The sequence below is a fragment of the Dermacentor andersoni genome, chromosome 11, assembly GCF_023375885.2.
Source record: "Dermacentor andersoni chromosome 11, qqDerAnde1_hic_scaffold, whole genome shotgun sequence".
Taxonomy (NCBI): domain Eukaryota; kingdom Metazoa; phylum Arthropoda; class Arachnida; order Ixodida; family Ixodidae; genus Dermacentor; species Dermacentor andersoni.
In genome coordinates this window covers 56266557-56292340 of record NC_092824.1, presented here as the reverse complement: position 1 = coordinate 56292340, position 25784 = coordinate 56266557, and the positions used below count along the sequence as shown (strand labels likewise).

The window sequence follows — 25784 nt, the reverse complement described above, 5'->3', positions numbered from 1 at the left end:
ATGGAAAGAAGAATGATAGGTGTAACCTTAAGGGATAAGAAAAGAGCATATTGGGTGAGGCAAGAAACGCGAGTTAATGATATCTTAGTTGAAATCAAGAAAAAGAAATGGGCATGGGCAGGACATGTAATGAGGAGGGAAGATAACCGATGGTCATTAATGGTTCCGGACTGGATTCTAAGGGGAGAGAAGCGTAGCAGAGGGCGACAGAAAGTTAAGTTTGCAGCGACAACATCGCTACAATGAGTACATGACCGGGGAGTTGGAGAAGTATGGGAGAGGCCTTTGCCCTGCAGTGGGCGTAGCCAGGCTGATGATGATGATGATGATGATGATGATCAACGCCGGCTTCACATGCGACAGTACTCACATCATCTGTCTGCTTGAATGTTCAGTGCGTCATATGATATATCGGTCAGACCGAAACATTTTTTTGTATCCGATTCAACAACCACAAATTACACGCTAACAGCTTTCCGCACCTGCCATTATGTAAACATGTTCGACTGCCAGGTTTGACAACATGAATGTAAGAGTAATACAATCAGGTTTCAAATCGCACCATGATCGAAACGTACGAGAATCCTTCCTCATTCATAAATTTAACACTTTGTCACCAGGTATCAACGAGAGCGCAGGAAAAATGTCGTGCCTTCCTGTCATATCTTAATGTGTATATTCTTGCACAGGATGGGCAAAGCATGCCTTACCAATTTGTTCCTAGTTTTTAAATGGCACAATTGATATCATTCACTAACTTCATGTACAATCATCGCGACACCATAATGAGATTTCATGCATATCTCTTATCGTGGTTAAGTTATACTTCCTGCTGCACATTTTTCTCTTATTATTTGGAAGTATACATGGGCATGTCCTGCTCATTATGTCCACGTGTGCATGCCCATCAAAGAGTCCGTGTGCTTGTATCTATGTTTATTCTGACGAAGGCCGTGTCACGGCCGAAACGTTAAAACACAAAGCATGCATTTTTCGTAATCGTGCGTCTTCGTTTCTTCATATATATATATATATATATATATATATATATATATATATATATATATATATATATATATATATATATATATATATATATCATAAGAAGCCAACAAACACTGACACCAAGGACAACATATGGGAAATTACTAGTGCTTAATAAATGGCATAATGAAACGATAACTTAATTGAAAAAAAAGTGGATGAAAAAACAACTTGCTGCAGGTGGGAACCGAACCCACAACCTTCGCATTTCGCGTGCGATGCTCTAGCAATTGAGCTACCTACGTTCTCGTGACGCCTGCGGCAAGAAGGACGTTCCACGTCTGCCGCCAAGGTCTGTGAGTGGTGGCGCTGTCTAACACTCGCAAGGTTCTACTAGGACACAAATACCCAAGAAAGGGGAAGGGGAAGCCGCGCCGCGGTAGCTCAATTAGTAGAGCATCGCACGCGAAATGCGAAGTTTGTGGGTTCGGTTCCCACCTGCAGCAAGTTGTTTTTTCATCCACTTTAATTTCCAATAATTTATCGTTTCATTATTCCATTTATTAAGCACAAGTAATTTCCCCTATGTTGTCCATGGTGTCAGTGTTTGTTGGCTTCTTATGATATGACTAATAAAAATCGGGCCCCGCCGTTAACCCCCTTTCTTCTCGTTTATATATATATATATATATACATATATATATATATATTCTTGTGTGTCTAAACTTTCTTTATCCATTGCTTATGCACATGTTCAAGGCGCCACTTGTTCAATCGAAGGACGAGGTACAATTAAGCGTTGTTAAAAAGAGGAATTTCATCATTGATTACTGATTTTATAGCTAAATTTAATGTAAGAGGTTATTTATTTCTTGAAAATACGACTGGTTCTCATACGAAAATTATTTACGAATAACAATATAGAATGAACTAATATTACGTCACTGTTTTTTTGTTTAGGGTGTAACACTACCAGCAGTGGAAGTAAGTAGACATATTTCACTAAGTTTTCTCTATATACTATAACTTTCAGTGTTATTATTTAGCACTATGTTATTAATTTTGTGCGATTGTTGTGTTCCGCGATGTACATTCATACCACATACCTCCCACCACTCTAACCTTGGTTTGTAGTCAAAATGCGTAACCTGAAAAACGGATTACAATGTGCACGTGTTTGTACAAAGTACTTGTAGCATTTATTTCTGATAAATTGGGCTAGCCAAAAACATTACGTTTAATCAAAGTTATTTTTCTGCCTTTCATAATGTCATTGCATGAAAGACAACATCTTCAGTATTGCCCTTGGGTATCGCGCATAGCTGACAACTCATTTACTACGGAAGCCTATGGGGGAATTGCAGATCGAATCTCGTGCAGTTGCCATAGCGACGATTGCGACGATCTTCTTGGCTACTATCATAGGCGCTCACCACTCTAGGTGACGAAGCATCAAAATACCCAAGAATAGATGAAGTGGTGATTAAGTTAATGAGAAGAGAAAAGCCATAGGCTAGGAATGAACCCCAAGAAAAAAAATACACCTTTATTAAAAAGGTCTGCGAGCAGCGAAATGTTTAACAAATGAATGAAGCAAGGGCAAATGCCAAGTTGCCGGCAAGATTTAGTGATGTCGCAATAAGAAAGTCTCAGACTGCGGGAATTTTCCCCGCGTCAGATTAGATTCCAGCAACGTCGACAATATTACCAAGCACAGTTTTCTGACACTGGCCAAAATGGCATAATTTTTTTTTATTTCAGTGATAGTGCTGTCTTGCGCAAAACACGAATAGTGGCTCAGAGGTGCACAAGTTGCGTAACAGACGTAGTCGAGAAATTTATCACGTCATCCAGCTACAAGTTAATGTTCACCACGTAAACACTGCAAGCAAAGAGTGCATCGTACGAGAAAACATGTCTGATGCCTTGCATAAGCCAAACAAAAACCCTTGTAGGGATGATGTCTAAGGCGGTATCAGGCTGTCTTTTTACGATCGAGATCATTTGCAGCAATTTGCCAATACCCGAACCAACGATCGATGCACTAATTGTGCTAGGCACCGCACAGACAATTGAGCGTGTTGTCTATACAGTATAGTGGGCAGACATCTTCATTTGCGATGCGAATAAAGTGGTGGTAGTGAGCTTAAAATCTTCACTTGCCAGAGTTTCTTTTCACTACCACTCAGTTGACTGCGAAACGCCTTAAGGTAACTCAGTGAATAATTCTGTTAGCATAAAGCCAACTTGTGCTTTGATTACTCAGTGCTCGGTATTGTATGAGTTTCGATGGTGTTGGTGCGAAGTTTAACAAGCAATGCCTCGCTAGAAGGACGGTCATTTAAGTGAAAAATATATCTATTTCAAAGCAATGAGCAACAGAGAGCTTCAGCCTCACGATGAAGAAGGACTGGGACAACCACATATGTGATGTCGTCGTCATAACAACTGGCTGACTAGAAAATTCAGCCAGACGTCATATACGATAAATATGCAGTTATGTTAATAGCCGAAAAGCGTCATGTATGTGGCGTACCGGGGTCCTCTCTCGTGATTTCTTCTGCACACGCTGCGCTTTCCAATTGAACCGCCGTGGAGTCCATATATATCCAGTGCCACATGTGCATTGACCGAAGCTGTACCCGGCAGGGACCCAGTGGGGCATAGCCAATTTCGCGTCAACGAGTTTAATTGAAGAGAGGCGCATACCCAGTAGCACATTAACCACGTGAATGGCATTAATTATCAGGATGGAGTACTTTCGGAATTTGCATGAGCTTTCGCCCCTCCCCCTTGTCTGCGATCGGCCCAGATTTTTTGGTGTGATCGCTGGAAAGCTACATACGGTAGCTAGTGAGGCTCGCAAGCTGCTGTCCGTACACCTGATTGACAGCTAGAAAGTTCACACGGTTTCTGTTTGAACTGGTAAACGAACTAGTGACCGCATTTTCAGGCGCGCCAAATCGAAAGGGCAGGGTTCCGTCCATGTAGAAAATGATATCGGCTAACCAGCCATTCTTCAACATCATACGAACAAGGCCACAGAATATGCCGAGGTAAATCGGATAAGTAGGGGCAACGTAGTGGTTAAGTGACGATGCAGGCGCAGACTAGCTATCGTCTCCGAGACGCAATGTCAAAAGCTGGTCGTGGCGACCACTGCAGAGCATCTTTGCGAAGGTGACGTGCAGCTGAAGACTTCCACTAAGTGTTACCCTTATGAAAACCTTTCCGGGACGTATTTACCGATACACCACCTCGATTGAGACGCAGCACAGCCCAGCTCGGCTCTGTTGAATGTACATCGCCTTTATTTTAAACCCACTAGTGAAGGAGCGCCAAATCAAACCCCTTACAAAAAAAATTGTTGAAAGGTTATTGACGTATCATTGTTCAACGTCAACAAATGACCTTGAAAGATCATCGAGGAATTGTTGAAACATCATTGAGGAAATTGTTGACAAGTGTTGATAATTGGCCCGCGACATTCACTAGAAACATCATTGTGGCCTCTCAATTTGAAAGATCATTGGCATATCGTTGAAACTATGGTGTACTTCAATGCTGAAAGCCCATTGAAGCATTGTTGAAGATGTGTTGTTTGTCAATGTTGAAACCCAATTGACGTATTGTTGAAATGTGTTGTTTGTCTATGTTGAAAGCCCATTGAAGCATTGTTGAAGCTCAAAATTGAAAGCCCATTGAGGTATTGTTGAAATGTGTTGTTTGCCAATGTTGAAAGCCCATTGAAGCATTGTTGAAGATGTGTTCAGTCTCAAAATTGAAAGCCCATTGACGTATTGTTGAAATGTGTTGTTCGTCAATATTGAAAGCCCATGGAAGAATTGTTGCAGATCTGTTGAACATCAACACAAATTATGTTGAAATCCCTTTATGCCCCACTGGATATTTAGCAGTTTAAACCTGCACTTACCTTAAAATACTGCTGAGCTATGTTGCATATAATTACCTTTGATGTCACGTTGGTATGTTTGCTGTGAGAGGATAGGGATAAAATTTAAATACAGCCGTTTTGTATCGCAGGCCTCTGTCACCCTGGGCTCAAAACATGCTCCTAGATTGCCTGTAATAATACATATTGCAAAACTGCTAGCAGTACTGTTATGCCACTTTTTTCAATTGTCAGAGTGAATGGTCTTCCACAAAACCAAGAGTGCTGAACTGATGCAGACAAAAACCATTTTTCTAGGTGAACTGTTTATTTGAAACCAAACATCTGTGTAAATGTACAACCATTTGTAGTTTGAGAACATCAGAAACTTCTTAAAAACTATTGCACAGTACAAACTTCCTGCAGCTTGACACCATAACAAAATTGAATACTGAAGGTGTAGTATGTGTGGCCCTCAAGTAAAACACATTTCCCAAAAGAAATAAATTTAAAAAAATAAATACCTAAATAAATAAATGTACAAGCAGACTGACATGACTGTCAATAAGAACACTCAAAAAAGGTACTTGCTTTCTCTATTAGGGAGCCAGTGGTACTATTACCATGGCATGATTTGCTTGAGCCCACAGCACTCAAATCAGACCTGATATGCAGGGTGGTTATCTTTAAGTTTCATGGAATTTATTAAACACGGACTGTTGCAGCTAACATAATTCTAGATAGAGTGCCAAACATTACTTGCATGAGAAATCAAGACACCATAGTCAGCTGATTAAGAAAAACTCAGTTCCTAATAAAGTTTTTACGAATTGTAGACAGTAATTTTACAAGGTGTATGCACTAAGAACGAACTTCCAGAATGACACCAGTAACGAGACACATGCCATCGAACTGGCTGTAGAAATGCAATGCTGTAGCACTTTTTTGTTAACAAAACGCACTGTTATGCATTGAAGCACAAAAGTAACCGGAATGCCCATGTATTTCTCTCACATTTATGAAAAAATCTCGCAACTGGTGTCATCCTGGAAATTAATTTCAAGTGAATATGTCTTTCAACCTCACTGGCTACAATTTGCAAACTGAAATATGTGCCGTGATGTTTAAGTGAATTAATAAATTTATGAGAATCAGTTTAATGTTTCCATTTCTTGTGCTAGTAATGTCCACCTCTGAATAATCCAGCTCAAGAACAAAAATTATGCTACCTGGCACAGACAACTTTAAAAAAATCTGTAAAACTGAAAAAGGACCACTGTACAATCCTTATTTGTTGGTTGAATGGTGTGTGCCAATTTCAGTAAACCTTACATACTTCTGAAATATGGCAATCACAATAAGTGATGCTTATGGGAGCAGTTTATTACGCTGCATTGCTGTTGCATGATACAGTTGCGTTTTCTGCCATAACGTTCCTGCGCAGGTCATTCCATATCAAGCGACTTATTCATATTAACTACTTCAAAATTTTATATGAAAAAAAAAACTATTAGTGATGTGCTGGAATAAAACAAAGTTACTCCTTTTGTGAGTTCAATTTTATTCACTGTCACAAAAAAATAACGAGAGAATTCAGAAAAAGATATGGTTTCATGCAAACATGAAAGGCACATCATTGCCATTACCGGAGATTTTTCGTTGCATTTTAAATTTAAGCCGACTTATACCTATTAATTTTTACTCATGTATTTTAGATAGCAATAAACCATGTTTACAAAGCTATGTAAAATGCAGTTTTTACTGAACTCTGACAATGGCACAGATGCACTTGCAGGTGTGCGATTCCATGCCGAATCGACCAGTGTTTTTTTGACACCACACATATAGCTGAAACATTGCCATGTGTTTACTAGAGTTCAAAACTCGTTACCCACTTTTATTAATTTTTGCCAGATATTTTGTAGCATTTTGGTGACAGTTTAGTTTTCCTGCTCAGCTGAGCTAGAGGACATCAATCAACATTCTTTTTCAAATGCACATTGTATTGATCGAGGCCTTCAAATGGTGTGCGTGGAAATACGGTGAAGTGATGCAACTGCCAAAATAGCCAATTTTTCAAATTGAATACTTCAATTGCTTTTGGCACCGGCAAAAATGAGTCAAATTGCAATCCGTTAGATTTTTTTTTCGTAACGAAAAATTCACAGGACAGAACTTAAATACAGAATGGTAGCCCAAGTGACATAGTATAGCAAAAAAATATGTGCAGCTTTGAAGGTTCAGCTGATCGCCTGTAAAAAAAAAAACAAATTCTAATCTTTTGCAAGAAGCTTCATGTTGAAGGAAAAAACAGCTTTTGTAGTTGGCCAAAATATATGTGATACATTATTGGATAGCTCTACATGTCTGCTATGCATGTGTGAAGTTAAAGAAGGCATTATTTTTAAATGCGAGGAATTATTTTTTGAAATTTTGTCAGCACCGATTTTTCTCGGATGTGCGCACAGCTTGCCAGCTGGGAATGCACACGACAAAGCTGGCTTTGTCTCCACACAGATGACAGAGAAGCGGTGTTAGGGTCTGCATTTTATTGCCAAGGGCCACATGCTCTAACGCAACGAGGCTTGTGTTTGGTGTGGGCCAGGTAAACCATACAGCCATTGCACATAAACTATCAATACGAGGTCTGTTAGAAAAGTATCTGACCTTTGGCTGAAGAAAAAAAAAACTGGCATAACTGGAGCGTTGGAAACCTAATCACCCTCAAAGTAGTCTCCTTGGGACTCCAGTCACTTCTCCCAGCAGTGCTGCCATTGTTAGAAGCATTCCGAGAAGGCCTCTTTCCGAACGGAGTTTAGCTCAGCTGTCGTTGCAGCCATAATGTCTTCTCTTGTCTGAAATCGCGCTTCTTTCAATGGCCTCTTGATTTTGGGAAACAGCCAGAAGTCGCAGGCGGCCACATCAGGAAAGTAAGGAGCCTGTCGAACTACAGGAGTCTGGTTATTCACCAAAAAAGTCTGAATCAAGTGCGAGAAAAGCATTGTCGTCATGGATGCGCCAATTTCCTGTTGACAACTTCGGTATCTTGCACCACACAGCATCACATAGGCCATGGAGGACATCCCTGTAGTAGTCTTTAGTGATTGTTTCACCCTGTGGTGCGTGTACCCGTGGTGTACCACACTGCGGGAGTCAAAGAAAGCAGTCAGCAACACTTTAACGTTGATGCGCACTTAGCGGTCTTTGGTTGGTGATGTGGAATGCTTCCACTGTAATGACTGGGATGTGGTTTCCGGGTCGTAAACATACCCCCAAGACTTGTCACCAGTGATTATGGTGTTCATGAAGTTGGGGTCACTGTTTGTGGAATCCAGCATGTCTGTGAGACGTCAACACGAAGTTGCTTTAGCTCCACCATGAGCAGTTTGGGAACGAATTTCGGTGCAACTCTCTTCATGGCCAAATCTTCAGTGATAATGGAATGTGGATAAAATGTGCTGATGCCCACCTCTTCCACAATTTCTTGGATAGTCACACGACAGTCTCGCATCACCACGGGGTTCACTTCGGCAATGACCTGGTCATTTCGGCATGTTGATGGCCGACTGGAGCGTGGCTCGCTGTCCACCGATGCGTGGCCGTCTTTAAACTGGTTGTACCACTCCTTAATCTGTGTGCTGCTCATAGCATAGTCACCAAAAGCAGTCTGAATCTTCGGAATGGTTTCCACTTGGCTGTCGCCCAGTTTCTGGCAAAATTTGATGCAGTAGCACTGCTCCAGTCACTCCGCCATTTTCCTTGCAATAAAAAACCGACGAGAGCACTGTGTACTACCTCATTCAAATGCTGCGTCCCAGCAAGTCACGCTATTGGCAGGCAGGAAAAAATTCGTGCATGCGCACAAAGGTTCAAGGGCGGCTGATGAAAACGCACTTGTTACATATTCATCAGGTGTTCGCAAAAAAAGGTCAAATACTTTTCTAACAGACCTCGTACGTATTAAATACGTGAGGGAATCCTGCAGTGCTAAAAGATATGGTTCGTGCAGTTTACAAAAAGAAATATCAGCTATTATGTAGACAGTAAATCCAGAAAGAGCGCTGATATTGTTTATACAAAGCATATTAAAGGGCATGTCGCAGTGCAATGCAACATAGAGGGAGCAGGACACTTTGTGCCCTGCTCCCTGAAGCCCAATGACGATGCAAGTAGAAAACACCTTCATAATTAGGACTGAAAACCTACATGAGTACGAACAAATTCTTGTGGTGTTGTTTGCTACCACTGTTTTAGAGCCGGAACATGCTCATCTACAAAAGTCATATGCGCCATGTTTAGTCTGATGTGGTCAGACACCATTGGCAACCACTTCTTGCGTTCATGTTAAAAAAATACAAATTGAGACTGCAGCTGCAGCGCTAGACGTCACCTGCCTTCGCAATGATAAAAAAGGCAGTAAGTTTGTTCAATAGTTCTTGTGGCTAATTATATTAACAATCTTTCCTTACTAGATGACATGGCTTCATATATTTATGCTATATTTATGCTGTATGTGTGATCCACAAATCAACATTATAAAAAATAATTTATCGCACTTAAACAATAATACCTTTTTGTTACTTGTCACATGTATAGCAGACATGTAGGGCTGTGTAACGATGGGCGACATATACTTTTGTGCCAACCACCAAAGCTAATTTTTTTACCTTCAACACGAAGCTTTTTGCAAAAAAATTTGAACTTTACCGTTTTTTAGCTGATCAACTGAACCTCCAAGGCTTGAAATATTTTGCAGCTATCCCAAGTCAACCAGTCTGATTTTATATTTATTTTGTGCCTTCTGTATTTCCCTACGTTAGAAGAAAATTCAAACTTTGCAAATTTTGGCACTCACACCACTTCAGTCTCTTGACATGAACACCATCTGAATATTTGGATCATACAATTTCCCTTTCAGAAGAAACGTGTATCAGTGCCTTCTAGCTTAGCTGGGCAAGAACAATAAATTTTTGCCAAAGTTCAAAAAAATTTTTGCGAAGGAAAATAAATGGGGAGCAAGAGTTTGGAGCTTCAACTATATCTGTGATGGTCAAAAAAACGTTGGTTGGTTGCCCTGGAATGACTCAAGTGTATGTACGAAAGCAAATTTTCTCATTGCACCTACTCAAAATCAAGCAAACTTGAAATGGTTTGCCATAATGGAACAGTTCTTGACAAAATTGGGTGGTTTGGCATGAAATGGCTTAAGATACTTAAAAAATATATTAATAAGGAAACACTTTCCTTACTAGAACCATATCAAAAACTAACATAAAAATGTAGTGAACTATAACAAAGCACAGCACTTGTATTCTGGATTGAGCAATCCAATGTGGACTTCTCAGGAGACTAGCATAATTAACATAAATAAAATTAACATAAAAATGTGAAGGCACAACAGCCTTTGTAAGCTCATTTGAGAAATCCAAATTGGGCCCTTCAGGAGACTAACACAGACATAAAAATGTCGAGAGTTACAAAAGCACAACACTTGTGTTTTGGTTTGAGCTGTCCAACTTGGGCTCTTGAGAGGTTATTGGTCCCATGCGAGAAGCGAGGCCACAGTTCTTTACATAGGGCATGTTGGTACCAGGCAATTTGCGACACGTGAAGCCTGCAAAAACAAGAAGCCAGGACAAGTTTTAAAAAGCAACTTCCACATGCAAAAGAATGGCATGCAATCTGCCCTCGTTATAACGAAATTGATTTATGTATTTGTGTTGCTTTAGTCCAACTTTCCACGGGTACAGCTTTACAGCATGACCATTTAAATTTATTCAGTGCGGCACAGGACTCCACTAAGTGTCAAATGCAGGAAAGGGCAAAGAGGAACAAAACACTGTAGCAAAATAACTTTATGAATATCCTCGATGTCAAACATGTGAACTTTGCTTGCTGAGAAACAAAATGGTGAAACAAATTCATGTCGTTCATAAATAAACCTGAACTGACAACTAAAATTATTTCTTGTAACTTTCATAATTAAAATTTGCTGCACTTCACTGTGCTTTTCCATGCTCCAAATACAATACTGTCATGTCACTACAACTGAGTGTAGCTTCATTTGATGTTAGGTTTCCTGAGTTCACATGCAATCGGAATGTACTTCTCGCCTTACAATGACTTAAGACTTTCTACATTAAAGAAGACACTGCTTACAGTGAAGTATGTTTTCTGCCTCGACGACTGAATTACTGTTCTAATGAGGATTCCGTGTAGTGCACCAAGCTGCTTAGCATGACACATGCAGAATGTGACAGAGACGAAGAAATGCCGTCTTTTAAGAGCCATATGCGATAGGACTGACTTGTTTAACCCTTTTAGGGTTCAGTGTCGTACATCTGTGGCTGTGATGGAACGTTCTGAAAAAAATTTGCCTTTTCAGAACAAAGTGTTGCCTAGCATCCCACTGGAGGTGCTGCAACCTTCTGAGACTTCTAGAAAATATTCTTATAGTGCTGTCGCTCCTTGGGTTTCTCCAAAACTGATTTTTCACCTAGCTCCTTGGTGTCTGTCATTGCAGTAATTTGGGAGTGTTGCCAGAAGTTTTTTGTAAGTTTCATTACACAAAAAAATTATGCTGCTTTATCCTGCATAAAAAAATAAAACATGTAAAACTGCAAATACTGAAATGGTATTGCCACTTTATTGTTATTTAAAAATATTTTTTACCAGTTTATTTTCTCGGAATGTCACTCTGAAGAACTTAAATCTGCAATAAAAATATTAAGGGTGCGCGAAAAGTGATTTTTGAGGCTGAACCGAATAATGATAGAAGCAAATCAAATAATGGATAGTTTCTGAATAATGAACAGCTGATATCACAATTAATGTAAGATGAGGCTCACATCCTAGTATTATTGAAGTTAGCAAGTTTCTGTCATTGTTATGTTATGAAAAGCTGTTAATTAAAAGCACAAACGGAGCAGCAGAAAGTTTCTTCACATGCACAGGACTCTTCAGTAAGCATAAATGATTGCTGTACAGCCTCTAAAGTACAGCTACTGAAGTAACGTAGCCTGGTCTGCTATTACAAGTTGTTACGTTTTATGTCTACACTATGTTATTGGAGGTGAAAATTTACCGTACTTTGGCTGAAATTTCATGTTTTATTGGTGTTTCGAAATATTAGAATACTGGCATTTACAAATAGTGACCATTCAAAGACTAAATCGAATAGGACACTATTCAATTCGAAAGTTTTGAGCATTTGCACACCACAAAAAATATATAACTCCTAAATTAGAGAGGCATATTTCTCCCCAAAATGTGATCCTCAATGGGCGAAACAAGAGCGACAGAAAAGCCCATTCATCTTTTTGATTAATTTAAGCCCATAATCTACTTGGCAATGGTTCATAATAACCCTGTTAACAGGTAGGTGAAGTAAGGAAGCAGGAATCAATTCTAACAATTTCAGAATGGGAGTAGTGGACATGTCCGATGGTCTGTAAGAAGCTTTATACATTAGGCCCCAAGAGCCTATTCTCAATTTATTGAAGTATATGGGGAAAAGCCACATAAATATTTTTTTCATATCTTAGAATACACATAAATATTTTTTTCATATCTTAGAATACAAAGTGATAAAGTGTGCGTTAATAAATACGAGTCATAGGTTAAGTGCTTAGAATGAGTAAGCGCCCACTAAACGTAGTACTGTTGACAGCAATGCTTGCAACTCTGTCCCTGTTGTTTCTTTGATTGAAACAACCAAAAGAAAATTGCCACACCACTCAGGTTCCCTCTGCTAAAAGGCTGCTGTCTGGCATCACGTGGACCTCCTTCAATATAGGAGCAACCTTAATTCAATGTGGTCTGTTAAAATTGGTGAAACTACTGTTTCACATCTCAGAACCTGGAGAGCTGTTTTGACTTCTGCAATTTGGTGAACATGCTCCTGCTCGAGCTGAGCAGTAACCACACTTGAGCATACCTTCTCCGCAATTTGCGTATTAGAATAACATTTTCAGGCTAACTAAACATGTCCTCCATGCCAATAGATTTGGAGCGTGCTTCACAGACAACTATCCCTTGCAATGACAGCCAAGTAACACTGCTAATGCGCAAATGCAGCTCATTTTATGTGGTGGAGCCACTAAAAACTTTCAGCAGTGAAGGCAGCTTTTAAATTTTAGAAGCATTTGAGTATGGCGGCATTACGCACTTAAGATCGTACGAACAGTCATTCCAAATAGTAGGCTATTGTCACATACAACTGCACACACGGGCTACTTGAAAGTCGTTTGTTATGCCAATGGCAAGTTCATAATTTTAGAAAAAAATGTGAATGTAAAAATGCAACCAGAAAGGATATATGGTACTTGCCTATAACAGCACTGACCCTGGTGGGGTCAAGAGCCTTTTTTGACCCTTGCTGTTATTTCCAAAGCCCAAATGGCCCATGAGCTCCTCCTCTGTGAACACATGGTGAAGCAAGGCCCTTGCAAACTTTCCTGGTCCACCATGGCAGGCCATGGTAAACTGTGCCAGGATAACCTTCTCAATGTGCACTCCTTCAACCTATGTGAACCTGCATGTTTAAGTAAATGTTAGCAAAACAGTTTTAAGCATTTCAAGCACATTCACACAACAGCCCTACTGCAAATAAATTACAAAAGTACCTGTTGCAAATCTAGATTGCTAAACTTGACTTCTTACAAGCTTCTTATGCTGTCTGGACGCCACATGTTTCAGAAAAACAATCCAGCACAAACAAGAATAATAAACCAAAGTATCCAAACATCTAGTACTTGAAAAAGGGGAGTACCAGCGAAACACAAATGACACGCACACAAGGAAACGGCACGGACACGGACGGACGTTGGGACGGACCAGCGTCCGTCCCTGTCTAACGCCTTTTACGTTTGTGCGCGTCCTTTGTTTTGCTGGTACCCCCCTTTTTCAAGTTCATCACGCACCAACTGGCCCAAGAGCTTGCGCTAATGCACATCTAGTACTATTTATTGTGATTACCATTCTTAGGATACTTCATATTTTCAGGTGTTTGTCTCTATTCTCCCATCCATTTGTGTCAATAGGTAGTCCATGGTCTAATGGGGAGATTGGGCTGCTATGTTAAGGGAAGAGTTCAAAATCAACCGTTGGAACAATTTGGGTGACTGGGTATGCGACCCTGGGCATATGCCACTTTTCAATGAATCTCCTTCCCGCTATCTTGGGCAACTGCTGCTGCTTGTGTTGGCAAGCAGCATTAGGAGCTCAAAGAGGGACATGACTGTCGATCATTACTAAGATTACCACTACACGTCACGTTAGCTTGCTGTGCTGCAGAAGTAATATGTGAGATTCCACTCCACTGTATGAAATGTACATAAGCTGCAAGGACAGTATGTGCCAACCACCACCTCAATTAAATTAATCGACTCGCAAAGCACAGGCTGCACAAGATCACGGAGTGAACTCAGAAGTTTGTGGACAGTCAGTTGATGTCCATGTCAGGGACCTCTAGGGAAACTCAGTCATTTCCTCGATGTGCATCATCGTGCCATCATACATTGTATTACAATTCTGTCCGTCTCGTTGTACCACCGTTCTAATAGTCATCACGTATCACCACAATTCAAAATATAAATAGACACTTATATCTACTGTTTATTTAATCTTTATGGAGAATACTTTGAGCATGAGTTTTTGCAAAGATCATGAATTCTACAGCTTAAAGGAGCACTAAAGCAAAATTAAATTAATTAAATTCTGGCGTTTTAAGTGCCAAAACAACAATCTGATGTTTAGGCACGCCTTAGTGGGGAACTCTGGACTAATTTTTACCAAATCAGGCTGCAAGGTACCTGGGCAGTTTTGTATTTCACCTCCATCAAAATGCGGCTGTTTGATCCTGTGACCTCGTGCTTAGCGGAGCTGTGCCAACACCCCTAAGCAACTACGGCATGAAAGCACTAAAGAGAAAAATTATTTTAGATGTATCTGTACATGACCTTCCTACAAGTCAAGAGATTCACTCATACCGTGACAAGAGGCTGAGTAAACTGTAAAAGCAGCAAGAGGAAAGATTGGTGGCAGTGCTGCCTTGAAGTTACCACACCCGCTTGCTGTGACGTCATGGATTTTGATGATGTTTGTTGAGGTGTAGGAATTTTTTTTTACAAATAAAGATGTTCTTCATCGTATTCCAAAAACCCAACATAAAAAGCGTCAGGAACTTTTACAGAACCAATACAGCCCAAGTTTGAAAAAATACTTGGAATCCATGATGTGACAATGAGGTGTCAGCACAAAGATCTTGGGGCGATACTCAGAAAATTGAACTTTGAGCTTTATTTTCTCTAATAATCAAACAACTACCAAGAAAGTTACAGAAGTAGTTATTTAAGACGATGCTTTATTTTAAATTCATCTAAGGTGTCATTAGTGTCCCCTTAATACAAAACAAGGAATGCACTTGGCTGCGTAATAGGTTAACATGCATCACTGGTTCTCATTAAGGTAGGATTATCAGTATAGCAAAGGGCATGCACTGGCTGCTCCAGAGGGGAGCCCTTCCACTTCCCCTCAACCTCCCAATTTCCAAGTTCTTTATGAGCAGTGATGCAATTTCTGTATCTTAACGAGACATAATGCCAAGGAGATTAAAAATGCCATGCTGGCTACAGCATGTGGTGACCGGCACTTCACACCGTCCAGCTCGGCATCAATCTTTTTGGAATTTGGCCCTTGAAATGCAGAAAGCCCCGATCGCTGCTCGTTCTTCAGCCAACTTTCTCAAAGGGTGCTGCTGTTCTGGTTTGATACCTCTAGCTGTGCACTGCTGTATGACATAGGTCATAATACCTTCGTTCTGGTAAAACTAGAAAGATGTGCACTCATGCAGACCACTAATGTCCACACTAAGTTTCTGAACGCCCCTCTCATATCAGGCATATACACTGAAAAAGGCACATTCCGCGTTTAATATGTTCACAAGTGACAATGAAATTCACTCCCAGTCCCGGTGCAGTTGCAAAGTCTTTAAGCTGAGTGCTTAAAGGCACCATGTCTCCTAATGAAGGCACTCTGCACCAATAGATCACTGGAGCAAATGCGTTGCAGTTGCATCAGAAATGTTGTTGTTTTTTCTGCTTCCTGCAATACATTTTCACGGTATCACTGTATTTGATCATCGTGACGCTACAGAATGGATGGCCAAAGAATTCACTTTTACCGTTCCAGCTGGGGCCTCTCCCAGCTCATTTTGAATCTGAAAAAAGATGTCACTATTAATACGTGAAGCCACGATGAAGCAAAAGCGACAATCAAAAGAGCTACATGGACCATTAGGCTGACATAAATGGACGGATACAAATGACTAGTCATTGAATACACTAAAGTGTGGCCGGCCGCTCTTACCAATGGCAGTGTGAGCTTGTCAAAAAATTTATTTCACATTCCTCTAGTTACTTTAAACATTATTTCCACGCATCTACTTAACTGTTATGGCCACATATTAAAGGCAGCTCCTTCATATAAAACCAGTGTTACATTCTTTTACTCCTCGTCTACCTGATGCTACTGAAGTTTTGCTTACTCTCAAAGAAAGAATTTCACAGAACTGCTCTTTCGACAAAGCATTATTCCAAGCTTGTGGCAAAGCGTCGTGATTTAGTTCACAACGATGCGCTCCCCTTTCAATCTGTTCACTCTATAGTGCTGATTCAAAGCAAAAATTGCTTTTCGACATAACTAGCTACTTCTATGGTCACAAGAAACAATGCTAATTATTGATGTTTATGTTGCCGATAACGTATACATGCCGCCTCGAAACACAGTGGGACGACAACGCAGATATGCCAGGCATCTCGTTCCTTTACGGATTTTAAAACTATTGTTAAATCAGTTACTGAAGTGCGAAAAGCTGCAATTTCACGAAATTACATTATTTTGAATGTTGTAGGACCTGGAGTGCCATGAAATCTGCCTTTCCGTGAATGCAAAGAGCGCCTACGCGAAGCCGTTTGGGCGAAGCACTCGATGGCGACGAACGGAGAAGACGAAAAAATAAAGTTGAATGCGCGCGACCTGGGGGAAAACAAAACGCACGCGGTTGGCAAGGCGTATAACTCGATGATTTCGCAGCACTCTGTGGCATCACCACTATTGTATCTCACGTATCGCATGTACACCCTTGAAATTCTTTATTATTATTGCGCGACAGCCTCCTCCGTGTTTTCCGATCGCGCGTAAATCGGCCGCACGGCGTGTCAGATAGTGGCCTTGAAGCACCGCGGAGTCACTCGATCCTGAAGGGAACAGCGCAACAGAATACTTCCGCCAATCCCACCGCACACCCCCCCCCCCCCCCTTTTTTTTTGCTGAAAGCTCGCTCACACGCCTTGTACTAGCGTGGCGCAAACGAAATATCTTCGATTACAGTACAGATCGGATGGTTTCACGTCGCATTGTTTTGCGCTCATTAATAAGGCTAGCTCAATCGGTGCTCGAACACCGTATCAGAAATCATGGCGTACAACATGCCCTGTTTTAGGTGGCACCACATAGCTGCCTTACGTCACCACAAGCGGAGTGTAAAGTTAAACCAGGACAAAACTCCACGTTATCTACCACAAATATAGTGCTGTACAACCCATTCTCGCAACGGAAGGATAGTACTAGGAATGAAAACTAGAAAAGAGGCGCGCGGAAGACACGCACAAGCGCTGAAATCATTTCCCCGCTTCCGTTCACCGCGTCGCAATGGACGAACAAGGGGAATTCGAAACACTCACTCACCCTTGATGTCGCTGAGTCGGAGGCGATCATGGCGATCTTCGAGGCAACAAGTCCATAAAAAGCGAGCAACACGCAGGAATATTCCAAAGATGTCACAGCGAAGCACACAAAGAACACAGAAAACGCAGGAAACTCTCAAGCTAACGGCGTGCACGAACTCGCCGGAATGCGCGAAGCATCAACAGCGCAAACGCGCAATCATACATGTACACTCATACAAATACACGCTTATATTATCATAAATTGTACCATTGGATAACAAATTATGTAATTTTATGTTATTACTGAACAATTGTTGCGATTTGCAAGTGTATAAAAGTTTTTTGCTTCGCTTCTTTGATGAACTACTTTCTTTAGCGCAGTAACGCAGTGCACCGGCCGGAGCTAATGGCATGCGCGGGAAAAGGCGCCAAATTCAAACGTCACAAACGCCGCGCTAATTTGTGCGCGCGCAGTTTTCGTCGTTTGGATTTAAAAAAAAAAAAGTAATGCGTGCCGCAACCATGCGAACTGAACTATCGACCAGAAAAGTACAGAAACGTCGCTGTTTGTGCTTCTTATTTCGACGTCATGGCAAACTGCGGGCGGTCTGTCGTCCCATTCTTTAAACATTTGTGCGTGTGCTCCTGCGCTGTGCGATTTGTCACCGAGAACGTATAGCAGCGCAGATTGTGCTTGGTGGCCGAGCAGATTCCGAACACATTCGCCAGCACCCCGTCTAGGTCACAGAAAAGAATTTGGCCTCCATGTGAAATATGAGCACCATGTCGTACATATCGGCCAAGCTTTTCGTTTCGTTCTGTATAGCGCGCTAACGGGTAAGCAAAACGCACTCTGTAAAAACGATGTTCACTCCTTTCTCCGCCGCACCCACCGTGGTGGCATAGTGGCTGAGCTGTTGCTCTACTAACCCGAGTGCTTGGGATCTAATGCCGGCCGCGGCGGCTGCATTTCGATTGGGGTGAAATGCAAAAACGACCGTGTACTGTGCGTTCGGTGCAGGTTAAAGGACCCCAGATGGCAAAAATAAATATGGCGTTTCTTACTACGGTGCGGCTCATAATCAAAGCGTGGTTTTGGCACGCCAAACCCCAGACTTGAATTTTGTTAACGTTCTCCGCCACCTTGACCATATTTAACATGGAGGCATGCAATGCCGTTTCCTAACACACAGCCAGGGCACTGGCCCCTTATAATGGACGCCGATGGAAATGCAGGATGCGTCCAATCATCGGTTGTTTGTCACTGCTTGTAGGAACGTTTGTCTTCTGAAACTGCATATATATATATATATATATATATATATATATGCAGGGTGTTTCTGCTAACTTTAGGCCGAGTGTAAACTCTATGACGACGCGACTAAATGCATGTTGCTCCCTTTGGTATGTAGCGTGTCGCGCTATTTGTGTATTTTTGCTTAATTAGCTAATTAGTCAAGCATAATTAACCAACTTCTGAAGCAAGGAAGTTAGGAAAGAAATTCCATTTAGAAAGTTGCAGAGCTGTTGGCAACACGTCCGAATAAACAGTTTCTGTCTTTCTATCTGTTAAGTATTATTGTTTTTCAGCTTACTGCGGATGCTCGCGAAATAGAAAGCACCACGTGACATATGCCCGCCTGCGAGTCGTGATTGCACTGCTCCTAAGCCCTCTGCGCAAAAACGAAAACATACCATTTAACCGGTGTGAACACCCGTCTGCTTATCGCCATCATGAACCGCAGCGAGGGAAGCACGTCGCTGGCGTCAATACCACAGCCAACGCCTTCGTCACTGCCCTGTCGCCTTTTAAGCGGCAACACACCCTGCTCGATGGTATGCTCGTTTGGGAGCGCTGCAAGCACGGCGCAAGCGGATATGTCAGGTGATATTTTTTCTATTTCACGGGCATCCGCAGTAAGCTGAAAAACACTAACACTTAATAGATAGAAAGTGAGAAATTGCCTAATAGGACGTTTTACAAAGTGCTCTAGAGCTTTCTAATTAGAATTTTTCGCCTAACTTTGTTCCTTCAGAATGGCTAATTTTCTTGACTAATCAACTACTTAGGAAAAATACAAGAATAGCGTGACACGTACAAGAGTGAGCAACATGCATTTGGTCGCATCGTCTTATGGTGCATCGGCATATTTTTAAACTCTGAGTAAAGTTAGCTGAAACACGTGTATATACGTCTATGGTTCAAGTAACGTGAAACAACACCCTGTATATATGCAATGGTGATCAAGTGATCAGTAAAGCAACATATATGTGCAAAAGACGCACACATACATATGTGCGTGTGTTTTTCACATGTACTTCGAAACTCAATATTGCTCGTGACTCAATTTTATTCAACAAAAAGTTAACAGCATTTAGTCAACGACTTTATTGTTGGAAACTACTCAACAATGGTTCAATAGTCAGTACTATTCAACAATATGTCAAGAGAATTTAGTCAACGACTTCATTGTTGAAAACTACTCAATATTGGCTCAATAATACTCAATACTATTCAACAATATATCAACAGAATTTAGTCAACGACTTTATTGTTGGAAACTACTCAACAATGGCTCAATAATACTCAATACTATTCAACAATATATCAAGAGAATTTAGTCAATGACTTTATTGTCGAAAACTGCTCAACAATGGCTCAATAATACTCAATACTATTCAACAATATACCAACAGAATTTAGTCAACGACTTTTTTGTTGTAAACTGCCCAACAACTTTACTGTTGAATTATTGCCTGTGGTTTCAATAATTGTTGAGGTATTGTTGAAAGGCTATTGAGTCAATAATTCGTAAACAATATGCCAACAACTTTTCAACAGTCATTTTCATAAGGGACATCAAACGGGATGTTGATGATTATGTATATGCAAACATGAAGTGTGTTGATGGCGCTCGCAATGTATATAAACAAAAAGTGAGTGTATGTGTGTCGTCAATGACCCACATTGAAATAATATGGTTTGATTCTTTAGAGTGAAAGTCACAAAGCAACCCTGGGTGCGACCAAGAAAGGGTTGACCGAATGGCGTTTAAAAGTGTTCAACACAAACAGGCAAATTTCAAGACTGCGGGTCGGCCTAGTTGGAACAAATTCATCTTAATACTTATTGTGCGCAACAAACAGGGACGAAGAATAGAAGAAACACAAGGACGAGCGCTTTTATTGTGCGCAACAAACAGGGACGAAGAATAGACGAAACACAAGGACGAGCGCTCGTCCTTGTGTTTCTTCTATTCTTCGTCCCTGTTTGTGCCGCACAATAAGTTTTAAGGTAAATTTCAAATAAAAGGCAATCTTTTACTGAAGGGTGTTCGCGCATTGCCAACTGGGTTTTTAATTTGCGAGTTGTAAAAATATTTTTTCCCTTGGAGAGGGAGTTTGGTCGTTTATACGACCTATGATTTCCAGTATAAAGCTTTTTAACAACTATATTCGAAAGTGAAACGTTGCTTCTTCGTTGCTTCTCTTGTAGGTGATTTCATGCCTTTGCTCTACCTTAGTAAGTACATTCTCTTCTTCAAATGTTGAAACAATGAGGCGACTCTTTCGCAATAATTATCAAATGTCTTAACAGATACCCGACAATTCAGGTCAAATAATGTATCAATGTCCCTATAGAGGGCGCCATATCTGCGTCATATTGTCTTCATGAAACGTTCTCCACTGGACATAACACGAAATCTCACTTCACTTTCATCAGTTTATTTTTTTTTTTTTTTGAGGAGGTGACCAGCTTTAGGGGAATAAATAAATGAAAATTATGGCAACACTTCTATATTTCCCACTAACATCAAAACATATGAACAACACATTATATTTGTTTATATCTGCCATTCTACACATACAAATATCCTAGGAATAGCCCTTTGATTACTTGTACATGAACTGAACTAGTTCACGCATGTTGGTGGCGGGGTCCATATCAGTTTGGACCACTGTAGCTTTCATCCCGTTGTAGCGCAAATGTATTGGCATGGGACCTCCGCGCACGGCGAAACAGGTACAGCCGCTAGCTACGTTGCTTGAGTATGCTCCATCGCTTCTTCTGTTTTTTGTTGAACAAATGCCATGTGGACCCACATCTGCACAACCGTAGTCAGTATTATAGGTGCACGAGCAAAATGTCAAGCATAACTGACACTCGTGAGGTCATTCAGTTCAATCGCCTTTTATCGTGGCCTCACCAGATCGTACGCCTAAATAACAGAATCTCAGCGGTCGATAAGTTGTATCTAAATTTCTGACACAGTTTTCCTTTTGTCGACATCATCATCATCATCATCGTCGTCGTCGTCGTTGTCGTCGTCGTCGTCGTCGCCGTCGTCATCATCATCATCACCATCATCCTATTTTATGTCCACTGCAGGACTGCAGGACGCAGGCCTCAGCCTGCATTCTCAAATTACGCTTGTCCTGCACCATCCGATTCCAACTAGTACCCGCAAATTTGTTATTCCTCGCACCGCCTAGTCTTCGGCCCTCCTCTACTGCGCTTGCCTTCTCTTGTTACTTATTGTCAACCTAGTGGTCCAACAGTTACCTAATCTGTGCATTACATGACCTGCCCAGCCCAATTATTTTCTCTTAATGTCAATTAGAATATTGTCTATACCCGTTTGCTCTCTGATCCAAACTGCTCTATTTCTGTCTCTTAAAGTTATGCCTAGTATTATTCGTTCCACAGCTCTTTGTGCGGTCCTTAACTTGTTCTTAAGCTTCTTTGTAAATCTCCAAGTCTCTGCCCCATATGGCAGCACCAGGAAAATGCACTGATTGTATACTTTTCTGTTCAACGATAACGGTAAGGTTCCAGTCCGGAGCTCACGATGTCTGCCGTATGCGGCCCAACCCATTTTTATTCTTCTGTGAATTTCCTTCTCATGGTCAGGATTCCCTGTTATTAGTTGACCTAGGTAAACGCACTCCTTCACAGAGTGTAGAAGCTGACTGGCCATCCTGAACTCCTGTTCCCTTGCCCCGTTATTCATCAGCATCATTGTATTCTGCATAATAATCTTCAAACCCACTCTAACACTCACCCTATTAAGGTGATCAATCATTTGTTGTAACTCGTCTGCAGTGATGCTGAATAGAACAATTTCTTCTGCAAACCATAGGTTGCTGAGATATTCGCCGTCGATCCTTACTCCTAAGCCTTCCCACTCTAATAGCTTGAATACTTCTTTTAAGCACTTGGTTAATACCATTGAAGAGATTGTCTCCTTATCTGACCCCTCTCTTTATTTGTATCTTCCTCCTTTTCTTGTGTAGGATTAAGGTGGCTGTAGAATCTCTATAGATATTCTTCAAGGTATCTACGTAAGCGGTCTGTACTCCTTGATTACGCAATGCCTCTATGACTGCCGGTATCTATAGTGAATCAAATGCTTTTTCATAATCTATGATAGCGATATATAGAGGCTTATTGTACTCCGCGGATTTCTCCATAACCTAAATAATGATATGGATGTGATCCATTGTAGAGTATCCCTTCCTGAAGCCAGCCTATTCCCTTGGTTGACAAAACTCCAGTGTTGCCTTTATTCTATTAGATATTATTCTGGTAAATATTTTATATAATACAGGGAGTAAGCTAACGGGCCTATAATTTTTCAATCCTTTAACCTCTCTATTTATGTGGATTAGTATTTAGTTCCATTCTTCCAGTTTTTCTAGGACCCTTGCAGTCGATAGACAGTTCGTATAGGGAGCCGCCAGTTATTAAAACATTATGTACCCTCCATCTTTGAATAAATCGACTTTTATTCTATCTTCCCCTGCTGCTTTTCCCCGTTTCATGTCTCGCAAGGCCCTTCTGACCATATCTCTATTTATAGGAGGAGTTCCTGTATCCTGTTCATTATTGTTTCGAATGGAGTTCTCCGGAGCACTCTGTGTTCTGTACAGTTCAGTATAGAATTCTTCCGCTGCTTTTATTACATTTTCGAGATTGCTGACGATATTGCCTTGCTTATATTTCAGTGCATACATCTTCGTTTCTCCTATGCTAAGTTTCCTTCTCACTGATTTCAGGCTGCGTTTATATTTTACGGCTTCTTGAGTATTTCTCACGTTATAATTTCGAATATTACTCACTTTCGCCGTGCTGATCAGTTTTGACTGTTCCGCGAATACTATCTTATCTCTTGAGTTGCACACTTTCATTCTTTGTCGTTGCCTTGGCGCCTTCCCTCCCACTTCAGTTGCTGCCTCTGAAGCTAGCCTCGTTATGGTTTCATTCATTACCTCTATGTCATCATTATCATCCCTCTGTTCTAACGCTGCATATTTGTTTGCAAGTACCAGGCTAAATTAGTCTGCTTTTACCCTTACTGCCTATAAGCTGGCCTGTTTCTTCTTGACCAATATTACTCTTCCTCTGTTCAAACTGAGGTGAATCGTTGCCCTCACTATCCTATGATCACCTGCACTTTACCCGGCCTATCACTTCAACGTGCACTGTGCTGGGATAGGCCACAAGTATGAAATCCATTTCCTTTCTTCTTTCACAATTACGGCTTTTCCACGTCCACTTTCTGTTGCTACGTTTCCTGAAAACGGCGTTCATTATTCTCAGCTTATTCCTTGCTGCGAATTCTACCGGCATCTCTCCTCTTGCGTTTCCAGAATCGACGCCGTAGTTGTCAATTGCCTGTTCATCCGCCTGCTTTTTCCCACTTTTGCAATGAAGTCACCCATTACTACTGTATACAGACTTTGCACTTTTCTCATCGCTAATTAAACATCTTCATAAAACTCGTCTACTTCATCATTACGGTGACTGGATGTTGGACCGCAGGCTTGTACTACCTTTTATCTATACCTCTTATTAAGTTTGATTACTACTACAGCTGCCCTCTCATTAGTGCTGTAGAATTCGTCAATGTCGCCCGCTCTGTCCTTATGGATTAGGAATCCTACCTCGTATTGCTTCTTGTCTGGGAGACCTCAATAGCATAGCACATGGCCGTTGTTTAGCAATTCATAAGCCTCATCAGTTCTTCTAATCTCACTTAGGCCGATAATGTCCTAATCCACGTCTAATTATTCCTCAAAGAGTCCTGCTAAGCTATCTTACTGGACAGAGTTCGGCTGTAAAAGGTTGACAGGGTCAATTTCAATTGGCGGCCCGTCCGGACGCAGAGATTATTAGCACCCTCTGCTGCATTACTTGTTTGACCGGCGTCTTCGTCATGCACTCAGCAGCTGCTCGGGACTGAGGGTCGCGCGTAATTGTAGCTATCATCAGGGAGGTTGTGGCCGAATACTGCGCCAGGGAGGCAATTCCTGCTCTGGTGAGGGAGGGTCTTTGTTCAAGCTCAATGGGCCTTCCTAAATTGGATGTACCTGGATCAGTATAGCCCCACTCGCTCTCGGCATCTTTCGCCGGTGTCAGGCGTCACACCAAGCCTGAAAATGTAGTAAATAAACGTAAATATTGGTGCCGTTAATTCGCAAGAACATCGGCTTCAATTTAAATTGTGTCTTCACTTCTGACAGTGTGACATCTCCGGAGCTTGGGCACTTATGTCGCAGGCGAGCATTCATCGTCGTATTTTGTCTTCCTGTCAGTGACTCAGTCTTACTTTACAGCGGAGCTGTTATGCGCATGGTTCAGGCCGTTTGTGTGCGTAGGCAAAAAAGTTGGCAGCCACTCCGGAGGCAAAATAGCTAAAGCATCAACGAAAATCGTGTGACTGAGTATGCCCGGGATTGACGCAGAGTAGAATGGATTGGCGCTTGACGTCAGGGGCTCTTTAGGCAAACCACGTAACTTATCTCAGTTCCCTTGCTGCTGTGAAATGGGTAGGCGGGGTGTGGTGTGGACTGCGTAAGAACAGCGCGCCTACGAACAACACAGTCGTGAACAGTAGCGGGAATGTGCGCGACGACGGTGGGCAGCACGTATTGCGGACGAAGATTGTGCCGCAAACGCGAAACGTAGCGAAAGCAGTGGAGCCCTACTGACTCCACTGCCATCGTAATTGTGCCTTATTTCAGCATAGACGTATCTCGGCCAGACCGAAAGTGGTTCGTGGCGTTTCTCTTGGAATCTTTCGGCCTTCTCTGTTACAAAAACACCAGTGTGGACACGACGCGTCATCGGTCATGTATAGGCCTCACATTTGCCAAGAGCCTTTCCAGTGCCGCCGCAG

At 41.5% G+C, this 25784-nt stretch overlaps 1 long non-coding RNA gene across 1 annotated transcript; it reads right to left on the bottom strand.

Moving 5' to 3' along the window:
- Positions 1-10279: 10279 nt before the first annotated feature.
- On the bottom strand, positions 10280-17805 carry LOC126519798 (uncharacterized). Its single transcript, XR_007596677.3, has 4 exons — positions 17624-17805; positions 16059-16094; positions 13205-13409; positions 10280-10490 (listed from the first exon to the last, which is right to left on the bottom strand). It is a non-coding gene; the product is annotated as an uncharacterized lncRNA (long non-coding RNA).
- Positions 17806-25784: the final 7979 nt, after the last annotated feature.